General features: G+C 38.5%; 1 long non-coding RNA gene across 1 annotated transcript in view; it reads right to left on the bottom strand.

The window, feature by feature from the left end:
• The window catches only part of LOC112585150, a 382,398-nt gene that overhangs the window by 180,099 nt on the left and 181,965 nt on the right, over positions 1–20,334 (bottom strand). The window lies entirely within an intron of this gene.

The raw sequence follows: 20,334 nt of genomic DNA, 5'->3' as shown, positions 1-20,334 counted from the left end.
CAACTGGGTTTATCAAGTATTTTCCCCTCTTTGATCATCACACTTCCCTCCGTGGTGGAGATGTTAGAGGAAACACTGAAGTCACAGACACTCAAGCTACAGCGTATGATGGATTTGCTTCAGGATAACCTCTAGAAGGGCTGTTACCAATTTCCTTAACAGACAAGTAGTGGTTGTTCATGGAGAAGGAAATGGCAACCCACTCCAGTGTTCTTGCCTGGAGAATCCCAGGGACAGAGGAGCCTGGTGGGCTGCCATGTGTGGGGTCACACAGAGTCGGACATGACTGAAGTGACTTAGCAGCAGCAGCGGCAGTGGGTGTTCAGAAATCTGGGACAGGTAACAATAATAAGCTTAGTCCGTGGATTGTGCTTGATTTTGGCTCAAACCCGTAACTTTACTAGTGAGGTCAGTTTGGGCAAGCAACAAAATTTTCTGAGCTTCAAGGTCTTTGCCTATCCTAAGATTGCAATGAGTTAATAGGAGAAGAAACATTAAGTTCTAAACATGTGTTCAACACCTCATCTTTTCTTTCCTCCTTCTCTTCCTTTATTCGATTCTGTCTCATCTCTTACACTATCTGTACTGCTTTCAGTCTTCTGACAATATGCCCTCTATCCACCCTTCCTTCTCCATTTTGGTTTGATATCTTTTCTCTTTTATTCCTGGTGATAAATTAAAGCAAAATAACCCTTATTTTTATTACCTTCATGCTGTATCGAATCCCAAAGAGCGTTATGCTATCATCAGTTCAGTTCAGTCGCTCAGTCGTGTCTGACTCTTTGTGACCCCACGAACAGTATGAACAGTATTCTCTAATAAACCAGGACTAATCTCTTCCCTATCGAAATGATAGTGTACACCATGCTGTATAATCATATTGCTTTTCATAGGACCAAAAGAGAATAAGGCAAGGAAAAGACATTTTCATCTATTTCAAAGTCAAAAGGTTTCCATAAAACTGTGTTGAATTAACAATACTCTCTTGAAAATACAGAGCCCTTTGTATGGGGGTAGGGTGAGGAGTTCAGGTAACAGGCTGCATATTTAATACCTTACCCTTTCTTTCCCCTTTCTTTCCTTTACGACTCTATTTCATCTTCTGATAATGTGTGTACTACTTGGCACACCAGTAGTGCTTAAGTTTGCTTCCCTGGTGTTTCAGACAGTAAAGAATCTGCCTGCAATGCAGGATCTGGGTTTGATCCCTGGGTTGGGAAGATCTCCTGCAGAAGGGAATGGCTTACCCACTCCAGTATTCTTGCCTGGGAAATCTCATGGACAAAGGAGCCTGGCAGGCTACAGTCCATAGGGTCACAAAGAGTCGGACACAACTGAGCAATTAACATTTTCACTTTGAGGTAACAGTTCATAAAGATATACTTTCTTTCCCCTCAATTTACAATAGCCTTTATTTCATCAAAACCACCACTTAGAACCATATTTTCTTTTAAAACCATTTATCCATTATTAGCAGTACTAAAAAGACAGGTGTCAGGCTTAGAAAGGCCAGGTGTTTTAGCTAAGGAATGTGCTTGGTGGTTAATTAGAGATATTTTGGAATTCTCCTTGGCTGAGCCTTTGTATTCCTTATTCTGAGGAAGCAATCTTCTCATGCCTATAGTCAACAGTGCCTTTATGTTAATCCAAAAGCAGCAACCTAGCTCTCCCTCTGAATGTCGTTTTTAAGAAACATAGATAGAAGAAAAGAAAGATGGTCCCATCTCATTCTTTCTATACATATGTAGTCAACACTCTGCTTTCTCCCACACTGCTATTTTCTTATCTGTAACTCCTTCACTCTTTGATAAACTCCTTGAATCAAGAGGCTTTATCTTGTCCACAACTGTACACCAAACACTTAGTTAAGTGTCCAATAATAGAAGTTTAATTACAAAACAGGGAAAGATTGCCCCCGACCACAGTGCATGCACCACTTACTTTCAGTGGGTTCTAGGGTCTTTTCTATCTGAGAGCTCAACATTTCTTATAGGAAGAAACTGAGGGGAAAAAGCCCCAACACTATGTACCTGGCATATACTAGGTACCATGGTCCGCATTTTTCATACATTAATCTCACTTAATGTACACCACAGCTACGGTAGTTAGTTTCCTCCTGTCTTACACAAAAGAAAAGAAAGCCTCAGAGAAAGTAATGACTTTATCAAGGTCACATAGGAAGAAAGTGTCAGAACATGAATTTGAAGACATGGCCAAGATGGAAAGAACTTGTCTTTTGGTTTAGGTGGTGTGGAGGGGCTGACACTGGAGGAGCAAAAAGAGAACAATGAGAAAAGTGGTCTCGAGAGTGTGCATATCCACTGCTATATTGAAAATGGATAACCAACAAAGACCTTCTATATAGCACAGGGAACTCTGCTCAATGTTATGTGGCAGCCTGGATGAGAGGAGAGTTTGGGGGAGAATGGACACAGGTATATGTATGACTGAATCCCTTCACTGTTCATCTGAAACTATTGCAACATTGCTAATCAGCTATATCCCAATACAAAATAAATGGTTCAAAACAAAAGTGGTATCAAGAATTCTAAGTGAATGGGAAGATATACTTTGTGGATATTACTGTTTACGACAGAGGATGAGATGGCTGGATGGCATCACTGACTCAATGGACGTGAGTCTGGGTGAACTCTGGGAGTTGGTGATGGACAGGGAGGCCTGGTGTGCTGCGATTCATGGTGTTACAAAGAGTTGGACACGACTGAACAACTGAACTGAACTGAAGTATAATTTGATTATCCATATATCTAGCATTGTTCCTAGTCTATATTTTCAATATGCTGAGTTGCTCAGTCATGTCCGACTCTTTGCAACCTCATGGACTGTGGCCCGCCAAGCTCTTCTGTCCGTGGGGATTCTCCAGGCAAGAATACTGGAGTGGGTTGCCATGCCCTCCTCCAGCATATTTTCAATAGAATGACCTATAATGACGCTAGTGATGAAACTGCTGTTTTAAGAGGTACTTATTATTAAATTCTTATACACATTGCATAATTAGAATGGGAAAAATTAGCCTTATACAGTCCTATGCTACAACTGTTAGATCTGTAATTTTGTGAGCCAAATGGCTTGGCATAGGGGACCTGGGTTCCCTCTGGAGACTGTTTTGAGCAAAAGCAATCAGGCAGTGATGCAATTGTAACACCTGCAAATATTATTGTAACCTTTTCTACCCACTCTCTACAGCAGGTTGGGTTCCCAGGGAAGCAAAGTCTGAAATGGAATTTAGAATGCAGGGTGTTTATTGAGATGTGCCCTTGGGAGCAACACCTGTGGAAGGGATGGTGGAAAGTAGAATTTGTTTGGCACAGGGAGAAGTCAAGTATACAGTCGACTACAGCCTCTGCACCCACACAGAGAGTTCTGGAGCTAGAATGCACTCAGTGCTCAGTCATATTCAGCTCTTTGCAACTGTATGGACTGTAGCCCAATAGACCCTCTGCATTGTCCCAAGGTGGGTCAAGGTCCAGGACCTTATACTCCTGGACTGATTAGTTATTCAGTGTGGGTCATGCCAGGAAAGGGCTTGACCTTGGGTGTGGCAGCTCTCTGCAGCCAAGGCAATCTCTGAAGGAGCTGATAGCTGAAGTCTTTAAAATGGCTATGGCCTGACATCAGCATTAGCAACTGGGGAAAGGTGTGTCTCAGGGATGGGGAATCTGAGTGGTACTGGAGGATACAGTGTACACCACAGAGTCTTAAAGATAAACTCCCCTACCTAGATATCTTTACTAATGTAGCGATATCCAACTACAGGAAGTCGTATCTTCCTGTGAACAAAAAAAGTGGCTATGTTGTTTTTTTAATCTGCATACGCTTACTCCTTGGAAGGAAAGTTATGACCAACCTAGATAGCATATTCAAAAGCAGAGACATTACTTTGCCAACAAAGGTTCGTTTGGTCAAGGCTATGGTTTTTCCTGTGGTCATGTATGGATGTGAGAGTTGGACTGTGAAAAAGGCTGAGCGCCGAAGAATTGATGCTTTTGAACTGTGGTGTTGGAGAAGACTCTTGAGAGTCCCTTGGACTGCAAGGAGATCCAACCAGTCCATTCTGAAGGAGATCAGCCCTGGGATTTCTTTGGAAGGAATGATGCTAAAGCTGAAACTCCAGTACTTTGGCCACCTCATGCGAAGAGTTGACTCATGGGAAAAGACTCTGATTCTGGAAGGGATTGGGGGCAGGAGGAGAAGGGGACAACAGAGGATGAGATGGCTGGATGGCATCACTGTCTCGATGGACGTGAGTCTGAGTGAACTCCGGGAGTTAGTGATGGACAGGGAGGCCTGGCGTGCTGCGATTCATGGGGTCGCAAAGAGTCGGACACGACTGATCGACTGAACTGAACTGAACTTTTATTTATTAAACTTATAGCCCATTTACAGATTTAAGTAAAATCAACAGGGATTTTTGTAAACTTTATAAATGAGCTTACATACAGACTTCATGTGGTATATTATTCAGCCCAGCCTACCATAATAACAGTATAGACCGGGTGGCTTAAACCACAGAAATGCATTTTCTCGTAGCTCTGGGAGCTAGAAGACTTAGATCAAGGTGTCTACACAGATTTGATTTCCGATGAATGCTCTCTTCCTGGCTTTCAGAGGGTTACTTTCTTTCTGTGTTCTCACATGACCTATCCTCTGTGCATGCCAAGAGAGATAAAGACATCTCTGGTATCTCTTCCTCTTCTTATAAGGGTACTAGCCCTCTCAGGGGAAAAGGCAATGGCGCCCCACTCCAGTACTCTTGCCTGAAGAATCCCATGGATGGAGGAGCCTGGTGGGCTGCAGTCCATGGGGTCGCTAAGAGTCGGAGACGACTGAGTGACTTCACCTTCTCTTTTCACTTTCATGCATTGGAGAAGGAAATGGCAATCCACTCCAGGGTTCTTGCCTGGAGAATCCCAGGGATGGGGGAGCCTGGTGGGCTGCTGCCTATAGGGTTGCACAGAGTCAGACACGACTGAAGCGACTCAGCAGCAGCAGCAGCAGCAGCAGCAGCAGCCTTCCTCTCAGAATAGAACCATGCCCTTATGACCTCATTTAACATTAATTACTTTCTTTATCTCCAAATATAGTCAGATTTGGGGGGTTAGGGCTTCAATGGAAGTTGCACAATTCAGTTCATAAAACAACATCCTTGAGATTTATATCTCATTCCAAGTGTTATAAAAGATAAGGTTTCTTTGGTTATTTTCCTTCTTTGTAGGGACTTAGTAAATACTCTCTAAAGCTAATGGATAGTGCCTTCATTGGTGATTTTAAATGGTTCCCCTTTTTATTTAAATTTAGGTTTATTCAAATTTATTCAATCATTATGTACCTGTGACTGATGCTCCTAACTTCAAAAACCTATCTTCTGAAATTGCTCATTTAACTTGTATATTATTCTGCATATCTTTCAAGTATCTGATTTTTTTCTTTGGTATACAAATTCCATTAGAACTGAGATGTGTACACTATCTCATCTGAGTTGGAAAGAAAAATTGATGATGACAAGGAGGAAATTCTGCCATTTTGGTTGCAATGAGTGAGCATTCAAATTATTTCATTACAAAAGACTTACTGCACTAGGAGGACTTCCGTTTGACTTTGTAATTCTGAGTTTTTACCTGTAGGAAGTAGCTACACACACACACATCTACATATATATACATAAGTACATATATATACATATCTACATATATGTGAGTAGATGCATATGTACATGTATATATACATACACACACAGACCATATACACACAAAAGGATGCTCATTATAGCATTATTATAGCATTGTTAATCAAACTGAAAAATTAGAAGCAATCTAACAGTCTAATGATATAATTCTAGTAAATAAATTAAGATACACCTTCTCAAAAAAATATGCAGCTAAAAACTGTCAAAAGTATTTGTGACAAGGACTATCTATTATAAAGCTTATTTATGTTTCAAAATGGTTTATATGCATGTCTCTATAGGAATATGAGTATATGTATATAGGAAAATATAGAATTGTATATAGCTAAATATTACTAGATTTTATCCTTGAGAGTAAGAATATATTAACAGATAATGTTTTTTTTAATTCTTGATGTTTTATTTATCCCTATTTTTTAATTTTCTGTAATTAAAATGCCTTAAATATGTAATTAAAATGCATAGCAAATATCAGTTTAACTTTTGTAAAAACATTATAAATTAGCACTCAGTCTAATACTACTAACAGTAATGATAGTTAATATTGATTGCTTACAATATGACTTTCACTTCCTTAAGATCTCTACCTAATTTAATTCATATAATCCAAGAAATCTAAGCCAACCATTCAGGCATGATTTTGTGTATGCCTCCTAAAGAACAAAATCCAGAACCCAGTATCTCTACAACTATTCCTTATCGTCAACGACAGGTAAACTACATTACAACTTTCTATTGAAAGATGAAACTGAAGAAAGCATTTTTAAAATAAGACTATACTAAATTCAGGAATTCATTCAAGTTTATACTTGAAGAAGAATGGCTAAAGGAGACAGGACTCAACATAAGAGAGCATGTAACAGACTCTTAGGTCTAGAGGTCCATTCCCAGAGAATGAATCCAACGTTACTGTTTATAGATGAGACAGCCTTTTTCAGAGGGGAAAAGCGGTATGCAAAGGCTTCCAGATACAGAACTAGAACTCAAATCTCTATTCACAGTTTTCAGTTTTTCCACTCTTATCAAATTATTTTCCATAATAGATCTTATTTCTTTATGACTATCCATATTTGGGAAACAATTAGCTCATTTGAATTTTAAGATTACCCCTAAAGCACAAAATTCCTGAAGTGTTCAACCATTTCAAATATTTCCTAACTGTTGCCTTAGGATTTAGATTTTTATTCTGGATCAGTTCCCTTTAATCAACATAAAAGGACTTAAATAATGCCAACTTTTTATACCCTTATTCCTGTGAGTTGGGTATCATTATTCACTAATTTATAGACATGGAGATTAAGGGTAATTTTAAATACTTATTCAATGACAAGCACATATTAAGTTGCTAAGGTAGATAATATTGGAAGCGAATACCACTTTACTTGAAAACTACTTTTTTCTTTTATAAGACATCCCATCCCCCAGTCAATGCACACTTTGGTCCTGGAGAAAAATCACATAAAGAAATGCAAAATAAAAAAAGATAAAAGTCTCATTATTGTTAATATCAGGCTAAATTTATAACATTTACTTCTCAAAAATTAGTAGATGGGCTTGCCTGGAGGCACACTGGTAGAAACAGCCACCTGTCAATTCAAGAGATGTGGGTTTGATCCCTGATCCAGGAAGCTCCCACATGCCATAGGTCAAGTAAGTCCACGTGCCAAAACTACTGAGCCTGTGCTCAAGAGTCCAGGAGCCACAATGACTGAGGCCACACGTCACAACTGCTGAAGCCCGCTCACCCTAGAACCAGGGTTCCACAACAAGAGAAGCATGAGCGCCATGGCTAGAGAGTAGCCCCTGCTCACTGCAACTAGATAAAAGCCCACACAGCAACGAAGACTCAGCGCAACCTAAAAACAAATAAATAAAAATATTCTAAAGAGGAGTAGATGGAAAAATGAGGAATATATTGAGGTAGACACAAATGTGAAATAGTGTAATGAACGACAGATCAAATATTAGCCTCAAAATTTGATTTATTTTTGCATTTCTTGATAATATAATGCATTTAGAAAGTTCAGACTCACCTTGTTGCAAATAGCAATTACTCCTTAAAGTAATCTGCTTTGCAATTTCAGGGTATTTTCATTCAAATAAAAATGGCAGTGAGAATAGTATCTCAAAGGCTACAAAAATAACATGAGATGGAGTCCTGTTTTCTTTCATCAGGACTTTCCCATTTACTCTCGTGTCTCCGGGATCTAGCAAATTGTCTGGCAATAGCAGGAGCTAAATAACCATTTGAGGAAGTAAAAAATAATAAATGACCCATTGAGCCTTGCCCCTGCTCTTATACTTTGATGTTGGGACTTCCCTCTCCCCAGATGATGGGTTAGTTATCAAAAATGCATCAAAAAAGGCTTGTTTTGTGCCCACTATTTCTAGTATGAGAGATTAACAAGCCTATCTGAAAATGATCTGAGAAGTGGGGTTAGATGAGAAGCACAGAATATATATATTTTCCTCATCCTCTTTTTCCCTCCTCTTTTTAAATTTTAACTTTCTTTAATCTGCTACTTCTTTAAAGATTCTGCATATTGGAAATGGTTAATTTAATGTTCCTTATGAAAAAGTGGGCTAAAAAGTAGCTGTGAAGAATTCTAAATTTCTTTGTCCACAAATACCCCCTTCAAATAAATACTCCATTCTGTAACAACAGGTGATATAGTGTATGTCTCTAAACAAGTGAACCTTTGCTTTTGGGCACTGATGTGTCTGCATTTTTCTTATATCTTTACTTCACATTGCCTTTCTGTGATTGCATTTCCTACAACTAGATTTGGATATACTGGCTTGACCATGTGGACCTTCAGTTCAGTTCAGTCGCTCAATCGAGACTGACTCTTTGTGACCCCATGAACTGCAGCAAGCCAGGCCTGCCTGTCTATCACCAACTCACGGAGTTCACCCAAACCCATGTTCATTGAGTCGGTGATGCCATCCAACCATCTCATCCCCTTCTCCTCCTGCCCCCAATCACTCCCAGCATCAGGGTCTTTTCAAATGAGTCAGCTCTTCACATCAAGTGGCCAAAGTATTGGAGTTTCAGCTTCAACATCAGTCCTTCCAATGAACACCCAGGACTGATTTGCTTTAGGATGGACTGGTTGGATCTCCTTACAGTCCAAGGACTCTCAAGAGTCTTCTCCAACACCATAGTTCAAAAGCATCAATTCTTCTGCACTCAGCTTTCTTTATAGTCCAACTCTCACATCGATACATGACCACTGGAAAAACCATAGCCTTGACTAGACAGACCTTTGTTGGCAAAGTAATGTCTCTGCTTTTTAATATGCTGTCTAGGTTGGTCATAACTTTCCTTCTAAGGAGTAAGTGTCTTTTAATTTCATGGCTGCAGTCACCATCTGCAGTGATTTGGGAGCCCCAAAAAATAAAGTCTGCCAATGTTTCCACTGTTTCCCCATCTATTTGCCATGAAGTGATGAGATCAGATGCCATGATCTTCATTTTCTGAATGTTGAGCTTTAAGCCAACTTTTTGACTCTCCTCTTTCACCTTCATCAAGAGGCTTTTTAGTTCTTCTTCACTTTCTGCCATAAGAGTGGTGTCATCTGCATATCTGAGGTTATTGATATTTCTCCCAACAATCTTGATTCCAGCTTGTGTTTCTTCCAGTCCAGCGTTTCTCATGATGTACTCTGCATATAAGTTAAATAAGCAGAGTGACAATATACAGCCTTGACGTGCTCCTTTTCCTATTTGGAACCAGTCTGTTGTTCCGTGTCCAGTTCTAACTGTTGCTTCCTGACCTGCATACAGGTTTCTCAAGAGGCAGGTCAGGTGGTCTGGTATTCCCATCTCTTTCAGAATTTTCCCATTTATTGTAATGCACACAGTCAAAGGCTTTGGCATAGTCAATTAAGCAGAAATAGATGTTTTTCTGTGTGGACCTTAGCAGTAAATTTTCTCCATGGACACAAAGTTTATCATGCTAGGTATCAGAATTCTAACAGAATTTCCTATTTGAAAATAGTTGTCCTTCATGCTAGATTTTCTAACCTAAAACCTCTCTGCTGATATCCCCCTTAAGTGAACCCCTTGATTCCCATACTTTCAAAAATGGGTCAGAGAAGACTTGCTCTGTACCCACTATTTCTAGTATAAGGGATTAGCAAGCCTATCTGAAAATGATCAGAGAAGTCAATTAGAGAAGAACAGAGTATATTTTCTTCAGACTATTTTGGTGTATGTATATGTGCAGGTGTATATGTTTATGTATGTATACCTCCAGCTCTACCAGTTTAATACCTTTTGTGATAGTGGGCATAATACTTAAACCTCTAAATCTTCACTTGCTATTAGCTAAAAGTTAATAGATGCAACATATTTAATCAGCTGTTAACAGAAATTGACATAAACATTTACATGTCTATTTTGCCTATTATGTTAGGCATTTTTATCCAATAAATGCTAGTTTTTGTATCTCTAGTCCTAGGTATCCAGTAAATGTTTAGTATCAGTAGGTACTAAATAAAAGGAAAAAAAATAGATTATCTTCCAAATCATACAAATAGGACAATATTGAATATTATATCATCCCTAAAGTCATTTATAGTTTTCAAGGTATACAGTATTTGGAACCAAGGATGTATTTACTATAGTTAGAATTATAAAATATAAAGATTATGTAATTGTAAATGAGATTTAAAGCACAACTAGAATATTTCATCTTGATTACCTTTATTTGGTTATTTACCATAGCAGTCCTTTTCAAATATTCATAGAAAATGGCATTATATTGTTATAACAACAAAACACTCAATATCAATCAAACCAGCTTCCAAAGGACTAACATACACATCAATTTACTGAATATTTAAAATATCTCCCTGCATGACAAATGAGGAACAAGTCAAGTCACCATTAACTGAAACATAATAATAAATTGTATCCTCAACAGAATCAAATCCATCCTATATTCTCATTGGTAAACATTTATTTAAAGTATTTATTTATTTAAAAGTCCTGGTTTTATAAGGATATGTGTATTTTTCTTGTATTGGATAGAAAAGCCATGCATTTTCAGCCTGCTATGCAAAAAGGTACATGTGCTTTTCACTTTCAAGTCCAAAGAAACTAAATTTATCTGCCCTACTTGTTTCATTTATACCACATACATTATTATATTCTAAGGTGACGGCTAATAAGCTTTTCTCAAAAGTGCTTTTTAAAAAATGGATTTGTTTTTTTCTCTCTCCAGATAAAGTATACTCCAGTAAAGAAATGGAATTTATCCAAGTATTTAGTGCATAACTTCTGTGTGACAGGGACCTTCAAAGAGTCTCAGGATAGGAATAAAATGCTATTGTAGATTGATAATTTTAAAAAAATAAGTTATTGAGCACTTTCTATACACAATATTAAGTGTAATAATGTGGTATATAAAAACATGTTAAGAAGCAGCAGAAGAGAAAATAAACAGCTGCATATTTGCTTGTGACAGGTGACAGCGGGTCTGCACAGGACGGAGCAGACAAAACTGCTCATTGAGCCTTGCCCCAGGGCAAGTGCCTGACCTGCTGCACCACATTCGGAGCAGTGGCAGGGGGGCCTCAGCGCAAAGACCAAGAACAAGGGAGCTGGACAGCAGCTTGCTCACTGCCTGTAGATCATTTGGAGAAGGCAATGGCACCCCACTGCAGTACTCTTGCCTGGAAAATCCCATGGACGGAGGAGCCTGGTGGGCTGCAGTCCATGGGGTTGCTAAGAGTCGGGCACGACTGAGCAACTTCACTTTCACTTTTCACTTTCATGCATTGGAGAGGGAAATGGCAACCCACTCCAGTGTTCTTGCCTGGAGAATCCCAGGGACGGGGGAGCCTAGTGGGCTGCCGTCTATGGGGTTGCACAGAGTCGGACACGACTGAAGCAACTTAGCAGCAGCAGCAGTAGATCATTTATTTACACAACTTACTAGACTGGTTGGGGCTTCCCTGGTGACTCAGATGGTAAAGCATCTGCCTACAATGCAGGAGACCCGGGTCCGATCCCTGGGTCAGGAAGGTCCACTGGAGAAGGAAATGGCAACCCACTCTAGTACTCTTGCCTGGAAAATCCCATGGACAGAGGAGTGTGGTGGGCCACAGTCCATGGGGTCACAAAGAGTTGGACATGACTGAGCAACTCCACTTTACCTTACTTTTACTTTACTGGACTGGTTATCTGGTCTTAGGGCTTCCCTGGTGGCTCAGGAGTAAAGAATCCACCAGCCAATTCAAGAGACACAGTTCGATCCCTGGTCCAGGAAGATCCCTTAGAGAAGGAAACAGCAACTCACTCTGGTATTCTTCCTTGGAAAATCCCATGGACAGAGGAGCCTGGTGGGCTACAGTTCATGGGGTCCCAAAAGAGTCATGACTTAGTGACTGAACAACAATAACAACATATCAGGTCTAAACAAGACTTAAAGCCAATTTAGAATTTAGGTGCTTCTATTAAAATTTCTTCAGTCTGAAGTCAACTCCTTGTTTTTCATAAGACTTGAAGAAATGTGCTATATTCCAAATTCAATCAAGCCTAAAACTTGATTTTCTGTGCTTATTCTGTTCCTGAAGCCACCAAAATAGTTAGATCTATAATCAGATGTTTTCACTGCCATGATAGTCAAACAGGACTCATTTATAATCTATTTGTCTGCTTTGCAGTCAAGTGTGCAAATATATGTTCTTATAGTATACTTGGACCTATGGTAAAATCACCTCAGTAATAACATTCACTGATCAGTTAGGTAGACACTGACACAACTATGAAAACTTGAAGCATATTAATTTAAGAAATATTGTTTCAAGGACCTCTCCAGTGCTGTAGTGGTTGAGACCCTAACACACCAGGCATGGGTTCTTTCTTTGTTGAGGGAAATAAAGCCCCACATGCTGCATGTCACAGTCAAAAAAAGAAAGAAAGAAAATATTATTTCAAAATGTAAAACATGTCTAATATCTGATTATAATTTTTACCTATGTATAATTAACAGAAGCAGAGATTTTAAGAAGAGATGTCAAGAATACACAGAAGAACTATACAAAAAAGATCTTCATGACCCAGATAACCACGATGCTGTGATCACTCACCTAGAGCCAGACATCCTGGAATGCCAAGTGAAGTGGGCCTTAGGAAGCATCACTATGAACAAAGCTAGTGAAGGTGATGGAATTCCAGTTGAGCTATTTCAAATCCTGAAAGATGATGCTGTGAAAGTGCTGCACTCAATATGCCAGCAAATTTGGAAAACTCAGCAGTGGCCACAGGACTGGAAAAGGTCAGTTTTCATTCCAATCCCAAAGAAAGGCAATGCCAAAGAATGCTCAAACTACCTCACAACTGTACTCATCTCACATGCTAGTAAAGCAATGCTCAAAATTCTTCAAGCCAGGCTTCAACAGTACGTAAACCATGAACTTCCAGATGTTCAAGCTGGATTTAGGAAAGGCAGAGGAACCAGAGATCATTGCCAACATCTGCTGGATCACCGAAAAAGCAAGAGTTCCAGAAAAACATCTGCTTCTGCTTTACTGATTATGGAAAAGCCTTTTAGTGTGTGGATCACAACAAACTGTGGAAAGTTCTTAAACAGATGGGAATACCAGACCACCTGACCTGCCTCTTGAGGAATCTGTATGCAGGTCAGGAAGCAACAGTTAGAACTGGGCATGGAACAACAGACTGGTTCCAAATTGGGAAAGGAGTACGTCAAGGCTGTATATTGTCACCTTGATTATTTAACATATATACAGAGTACATCATGCTAAATGCTGGGCTGGATGAAGCACAAGCTGGAATCAAGACTGCCGGGAGAAATATCAATAAGTTCATATATGCAGAATATAGCACCCTTATAGCAGAAAGTGAAGAAGAACTAAAAAGCCTCTTGATGAAAATAAAAGAGGAGAGTGAAAAAGTTGTCTTAAAACTCAACATTCAGAAAACTAAGTTCATGGCATCTGGTCTCAGCACTTCATGGCAAATAGATGGGGAAACAATGAAAAACACCAATACAGTATACTAACGCATATATATGGAATTTAGAAAGATGGTAACAATAACCCTGTGTACTAGACAGCAAAAGAGACACTGATGTATAGAACAGTCTTATGGAATCTGTGGGAGAGGGAGAGGGTGGGAAGATTTGGGAGAATGGCATTGAAACATGTAAAATATCATGTATGAAATGAGTTGCCAGTCCAGGTTCGATGCATGATACTGGATGCTTGGGGCTGGTGCACTGGGACAACCCAGAGGGATGGAATGGGGAGGGAGGAGGCAGGAGGGTTCAGGATGGGGAACACATGTATACCTGTGGTGGATTCATTTTGATATTTGGCAAAACTAATACAGTTATGTAAAGTTTAAAAATAAAATAAAATTTAAAAAAAAAAAAAAACAAAAAAAACAATGGAAACAGTGACAGACTATTTTTTTGCCCTCCAAAATCAGTGTAGATGGTGACTGCAGCCATGAAATTAAAAGTTGCTTGCTCCTCAGAAGAAAAGTTATGACCAACCTAGTCAGCTTATTAAAAAGCAAAGACATTACTTTGCCGACAAAGGTCCGCCTAGTCAAAGCTATGATTTTTCCAGTAGTTATGTATGGATGTGAGAATTAGACTATAAAGAAAGCTGAGTGCTGAAGAATTGGTGCTTTTGAACTGTGGTGTTGGAGAAAACTCCTGAGAGTCCCTTGGACTGCAAGGAGACCCACCCAGTCCATCCTAAAAGAAATCAGTTCTGAATATTCATTGGAAGGACTGATGCTGAAGCTAAAACTCCAATACTTGGTCCACCTGATGCGAACTGACTCATTTGAAAAGACCCTGTATTGGGAAAGATTGAAGGCAGGAGGAGAAGGGGATGACAGAGGATGAGATGGTTGCATGGCGTCACCAACTCGATGGACATGAGTCTGAGTAAGCTCCAGGATGGTGATGGACAGGGAAGCCTAGCGTGCTGCAGTACGTGGGGGTGCAAAGAGTTGGACGCAGCTGAGTGACAGAACTGAACTGATATATAATTTTACTTTTATAAAAGACAAAGTGTACTCATTAATTATAATTTATACATATATAAAAACTATTATTTAGTATGCTATAGTCAATGGACACTCACAATAAAAATTTATTTTTAAAGGTTTAAAAAGTTAAGTATATAGGTCACCAATGATTCAAACAGATCACTGGATTTGAAAATAGTGGCAAACACTTGAAATAGGGAAGCTCAGAAATGTTAAGTTTCATTACTTTGACTTGTTGAAACTTCTTATAACTTCAATTTTACAATTCAGCATTTTGAAGTCTCCCAGTTTTAATAAATCATAAAATCTCTCAGTTATAATAAATAGTAAGTTATTTTCTGATAAGGAACTGTGATAAGTCTAAATTTAAAAAATGAATGGCATATGATATAATCAAAGACAATTGGCAAATATGGTATGGAGAAGCTATTTAGAGTTCAAAGTCTCTTTCAGTATGTCTTTGCATGAGAAGTAGAAAGCAGTCAAAAACCTCAACATATTTTTCCTCAGTTTTTCCCAATGTATTATCAATATAGATTTTAAAGCTGATATCTAGTTTAAAAAGGTTTAATTATATGTCAATATAAAGAGGTTCGGAGAAGGCAATGGCACCCCACTCCAGTACTCTTGCCTGGAAAATCCCATGGACGGAGGAGCCTGGAAGGCTGCAGTCCATGGGGTCACTGAGGGTCGGGCACAGCTGAGCGACTTCACTTTCACTTTTCACTTTCATGCATTGGAGAAGGAAATGGCAACCCACTCCAGTGTTCTTGCCTGGAGAATCCCAGGGATAGCAGAGCCTGGTGGGCTACCGTCTATGGGGTCGCACAGAGTCGGACACGACAGAAGTGACTTAGCAGTAGCAGTAGCAGTATAAAGAGGTGAAGCTAAAATACCTTTAATTTTAGGATTAAAGGAATTTACCAATAAAGGTTTTTTTATCCCTTATTTTAAGAACTATTTTTTGAGAGACTACTATATGCTGACTATTGTTCCAGGCACCAGGAATACACATGTGAACAAGATAGAGCCTGCATTCTCATGAAGCAGTTAAGCAATTATTATACAAATAAGTAATGTAATTTATAATTATAAAACTTCTTCACTTTTGACATATTTGTCGAGCACCTTCTATATGCTAGGGGCACTAGTGAGTGCTTGAGATTTATCAATGAACAAAACCAAAAAGCTGCCTTCAAGAGCTGTGCATATTGATTCTATGAAGAAAATAAAGTATAACGACATGGGACTAAGATCCTTTTTCTAAGAGAGCTGACACAAGGAGAATCTGAGGAAGTGGTATTTTCTTTAATTTTTTAAAATATAAATTTATTTATTTTAATTGGAGGTTAATTACTTTACAATATTATATTGGTTTTGCCACACATCAACATGAATCCGCCACAGGTATATATGTGTTCCCCATCCCAAACTTTAATAGAGACTAGAATGACATGAAGGAGTGAGACCTGTGAGAATCTAGGGAGATAGAATTCCGGGCAGAGAACACATCAGGTATAAACGCTTTTGAAACAGACAAGGGCTTGGTGGGTGCTAGGAATAGCAAGAGCCTTATCGCTGGATCACTGTGGCCTGAGAGGGAGTGGCATGTGGTGAGATCAGGGAGATAACTGGTCCAAAAATGAGATCCTGATTTTGATCCAAGTGTGATGGGAAGTCATTAACAGGTTTGAACCTGGTGAGTAAAGTGATCAAATTTACCTTTTTAAAAGAGGTCTCTCAGTTACAAATGTAACAAATGCACTGCTGTGGTTTTGATGTTGATAGCTGGGGTGCTTTGCATGTGTGGGGAACTCTGCCCCTTCTACTCAATTTTGTTATGAACTGGAAAGGCAGTCTAAAGGCAGCATAGGAAATTGCATTTTTTAATCAGTTATAAAATAACCAGTAAGAGTTACTGATATCTCTTCCTGATACCTAATCATGTATTCTTCCTTATTTCCCAATAATGTTGATACAATGAACATATTCGAAACAAAAATGGTAAACACCCCCTACAGAATAAAATTGATTAGTGGAAAAGAAAAAATAAGCCCCTCAGTAACATGGAGACTACATAGGGAGCACACAAGAGGGGAAGTGACGATTTACAAGGCTACTGCATTAGACAAGGGAAAAATGTTAATGGCTTGGAATAGAGTGATGACAGTGGATCTGGCAAGAACTGACCGAATCAGGGTATGTTTTGAAGTTAGAACACAAAACAGATTTGTTGATAGATTCACCATTGGTTGTGAGGGAAAGCAAAGATACAAGGATGTCTCCTAGGTTTTTGGAATGAGCAACTGGGCAAACCAAGATGCCACCTATAGAGATAGATGAAAGTGGCATAGTGATGATGGGCAGGTAATCACGAGTTCTTTTTGAACATGAAAAAGTAACGAAGCCTATTATATATTTCTATGTTAAGGAGGCAGTGATATGCTAAGTCTGTGGCTTTAGTGAGAAATTGGGTCTGGAGATAATTTGGGGGTCGTTAAAATTTAGATAAAAGTGAAAACTATAAAATTGGGGGGAGGGGGGGAAATTGGCTAAAAAGAGAGGAAAGATTGAAAAGAACCAAAAATTGAATCTTCAAACACTTCAAAATTTAAAATTGGAAAGAAGAGGAGCCAACAAAGGGACTTTGGAAAGAGCAGTCGATGTTTAAGTGAGCTCTGAAGTGTTAGCAGTGACAGGAAAAAGAGGAGACTCTGGAAAAGAGGAGACATAGGAAAAGTGCTCAGAGCTGAAAAAAGCATGATCCAGTTGGGAATGAAAAACAATTTCTCTGTTGTAGGAAAGCAGAATACAAAGGGGGAAAAGGTTAGAATTGACCCTGTAAAGGGAGGGAACAGCTGCCTATCCTGGAGGTTGTTATGATAATCAAAGAAAAAGATGGTAGTGGCTTGCTTCAGGGTGGTGGCGGGAGGAATGGAACATGCCAGATGAACCAGGGAAATGTGTAGGAGGCATGCATTGCAGGCGTGCCCAGTTACTCAGCTGTGTCTGACTCTCTGGAATGGGTTGCCATTTCCTCCTGCAGGGGCTCTTTCTACCCAGGGATCAAATCTGCATCTCCTGCATTGACAGGTGGATTCTTTACAACTGAGACACCTGGAAAGCCCTTATATGAGGCAGGAGTGTCCAAATTGCATGATGTTTTGACATTGAAATTGAAACAAGGAAACTCTGGTTTCAGGCCAATCTATTGACCTTCCTTTTAAACATTTTATAATATGTAGCTGTTGGAAAAATAGGGGAAAAATATATAACCCCACTAACAGAAATACTGGCTTCCCTTGTAGCTCAGTCAGTAAAGAATCTGTCTGCAATACAGGAGGTCTAGGTTCGATTCCTGTGTTGGGAAGAGCCTCTGGAGAAGGAAATGGCAACCTACTCTAGTATTCTTGCCTGGAAAATCCCATGGACAGAGGAGCCTGGCAGGTTACAAAGGGGTAGTAAAGGGTTGGACATGACTTAGCGACTCAACCACCATGACAGAAATACTATTTTATTTTCACATTTGAACAGTATTCTTGAATATAATGTTGAAATGTGGCAATCCTAATAAACATGCACATCTCCATAAACACTTCTATGCTGCCTCACAGTATCTACAGTTACCATTTAAATGAAAGCATATTGTATCATAGACTACAAATAATTTAATTTACTCTGTCTCCATTTTTGAACGCTGTTACTACTTCCACTATCTAACCATTGTCACTAGCACTACACGCTCATGAACATGGACTTTCCTTACTTTTGAATTATTTGTTCAGGGTACATTTGAAGATGCTGTAAATACACAAATATTACCAACTGCTTTTTAAAAATTTTGCCAATAGACAATTCTCTCAGGAATATATCCATGTAGCATATTCAACACAATCTAAACAGAGCTGAATATTTTTCTTAAAAATATCTTCTGACTAAACATGTGTGATTTCAATTTTCCTGTTAATTTGATTAGTATGGTTCATTTCTAGCAAGATGAGCTGTTTACCTAACTAAACACTCCCTTTATTGCTAAGCATTTATATTAAGGCTTTTAACTCACTTAAAGTGTGTTTTTTTTCAGCTAGTTGTACAGGTTTTTATATAACAAAGTCATGAATCATTATGAGTTCCTCTGAAAAATGTTCAGTATACGTCAAATGAAACAAACAGAATCAGGCATAAGATGAAGGTTTGTATCCTGGTTTCAATAGTTTTTGCTAGTTAGATTAGAACCCTGACTCTCTGGCTTATGAACTTTGCTTGCGTTTAATCCTTTCCCTTCCCAATATGTCACAGTGTAATTTTGAGGGTTCAAGTAAGCTAATATATGTGTGAAGTTTGTTTTAAAAGAAAATAAATTGGTGATATTACTATTTGAGCATTTCAGTTGGGTGCTTGAGGGAAGGAAATGCTGTATAATTTTTGACATCATTGAAGCTCTTGCAGTCTGTGGCTGTCTTTTCTGCTTATATATCAGGTCAGTCTTGCTCCCAGGGAAGAGAACAATCCAGGGGATGTGGATTCCATTAAATAAATATGTGTATAAATATTTAATTTTAATTATCAACTTAATCAACTCTAGGAACAACATAAAAAATAAAATCATGAAGCTTAGAAATTATATTAAAAATTCCTGATGGGTGTGGTGCACATTTTAGACTTTTATAGAGTCTGATATAATAGAGAGGAGAGAGAACCAATAAATGTTCTCATCACTAAAACATTCAGTTTGTAAATGATATTTATTATCTTTAATTTCACTTTAATAATGAAGTAACCATGTAGTAATTTTTATGCCAGACTAATAACTTATGATGGCCAAATTGGGCTGTCATGCCTTTAATTATGGTTTAAAAAATAATATAAAAGATGGTAAAATTTGTATTTTCTTAAAGACTCAAGAGTCTAGGTAATTTAATAAGATAAATTATAAATTAAATTAATAGTTTATGACTTAGTTGATGATAATATAACCAATATAGCAACATACTGAATTTCCAAGGGGAAAAAAAGAAACTTTTCTTCACTAATAGGTATTTATAATGCATGTGTTCATGTTCTTGCCTAAATATTTAAAACATTAAAATTACAGACAGGAATTGAACTGGGGTCTCCTGCATTGCAGGCAGATTCTTTACCAGCTGAACTTCCAGGGAAACCCAAAATTAAAGAAGGTTTATGGAGATTAATACACAGAGGTATCATTACCTTTCTATCTTTTAAGATGATGTCTTTCTTCTCAATTTGTCCAAAGCAGATGCTGAATTCATTCAAATTATATACTGAGAAGTAACTTTTGCCAAAGCACAGGAAAATCCTTTTCTGATGGCTTTCCTTCCACTGCATCTTCACTCCTCTGAACTCATTTTTTATCCCTTGCTCCTCCCATATGCAATGGCTCATTCTAAAAACTGGCATGGCCAAGCAAATACTTATAGTTACTTTTGCAATCTTAAAAAATTTCCAGTAACTATTATAAACTTAAAAACACATTTAGGGAAACATAAAGTCTGCTGTTATCTGTTTTTCATTAAAAAAATAAACATTAGGTCCACATTGGGCTTCCCAGGTGGAGCTAATTGTAAAGAACT

This window comes from Bubalus bubalis, chromosome 5 (assembly GCF_019923935.1).
Source record: "Bubalus bubalis isolate 160015118507 breed Murrah chromosome 5, NDDB_SH_1, whole genome shotgun sequence".
Lineage (NCBI taxonomy): Eukaryota > Metazoa > Chordata > Mammalia > Artiodactyla > Bovidae > Bubalus > Bubalus bubalis.
The sequence above is the reverse complement of the archived record's forward strand: the minus strand, read 5'-3'. Positions and strand labels throughout refer to the sequence as shown.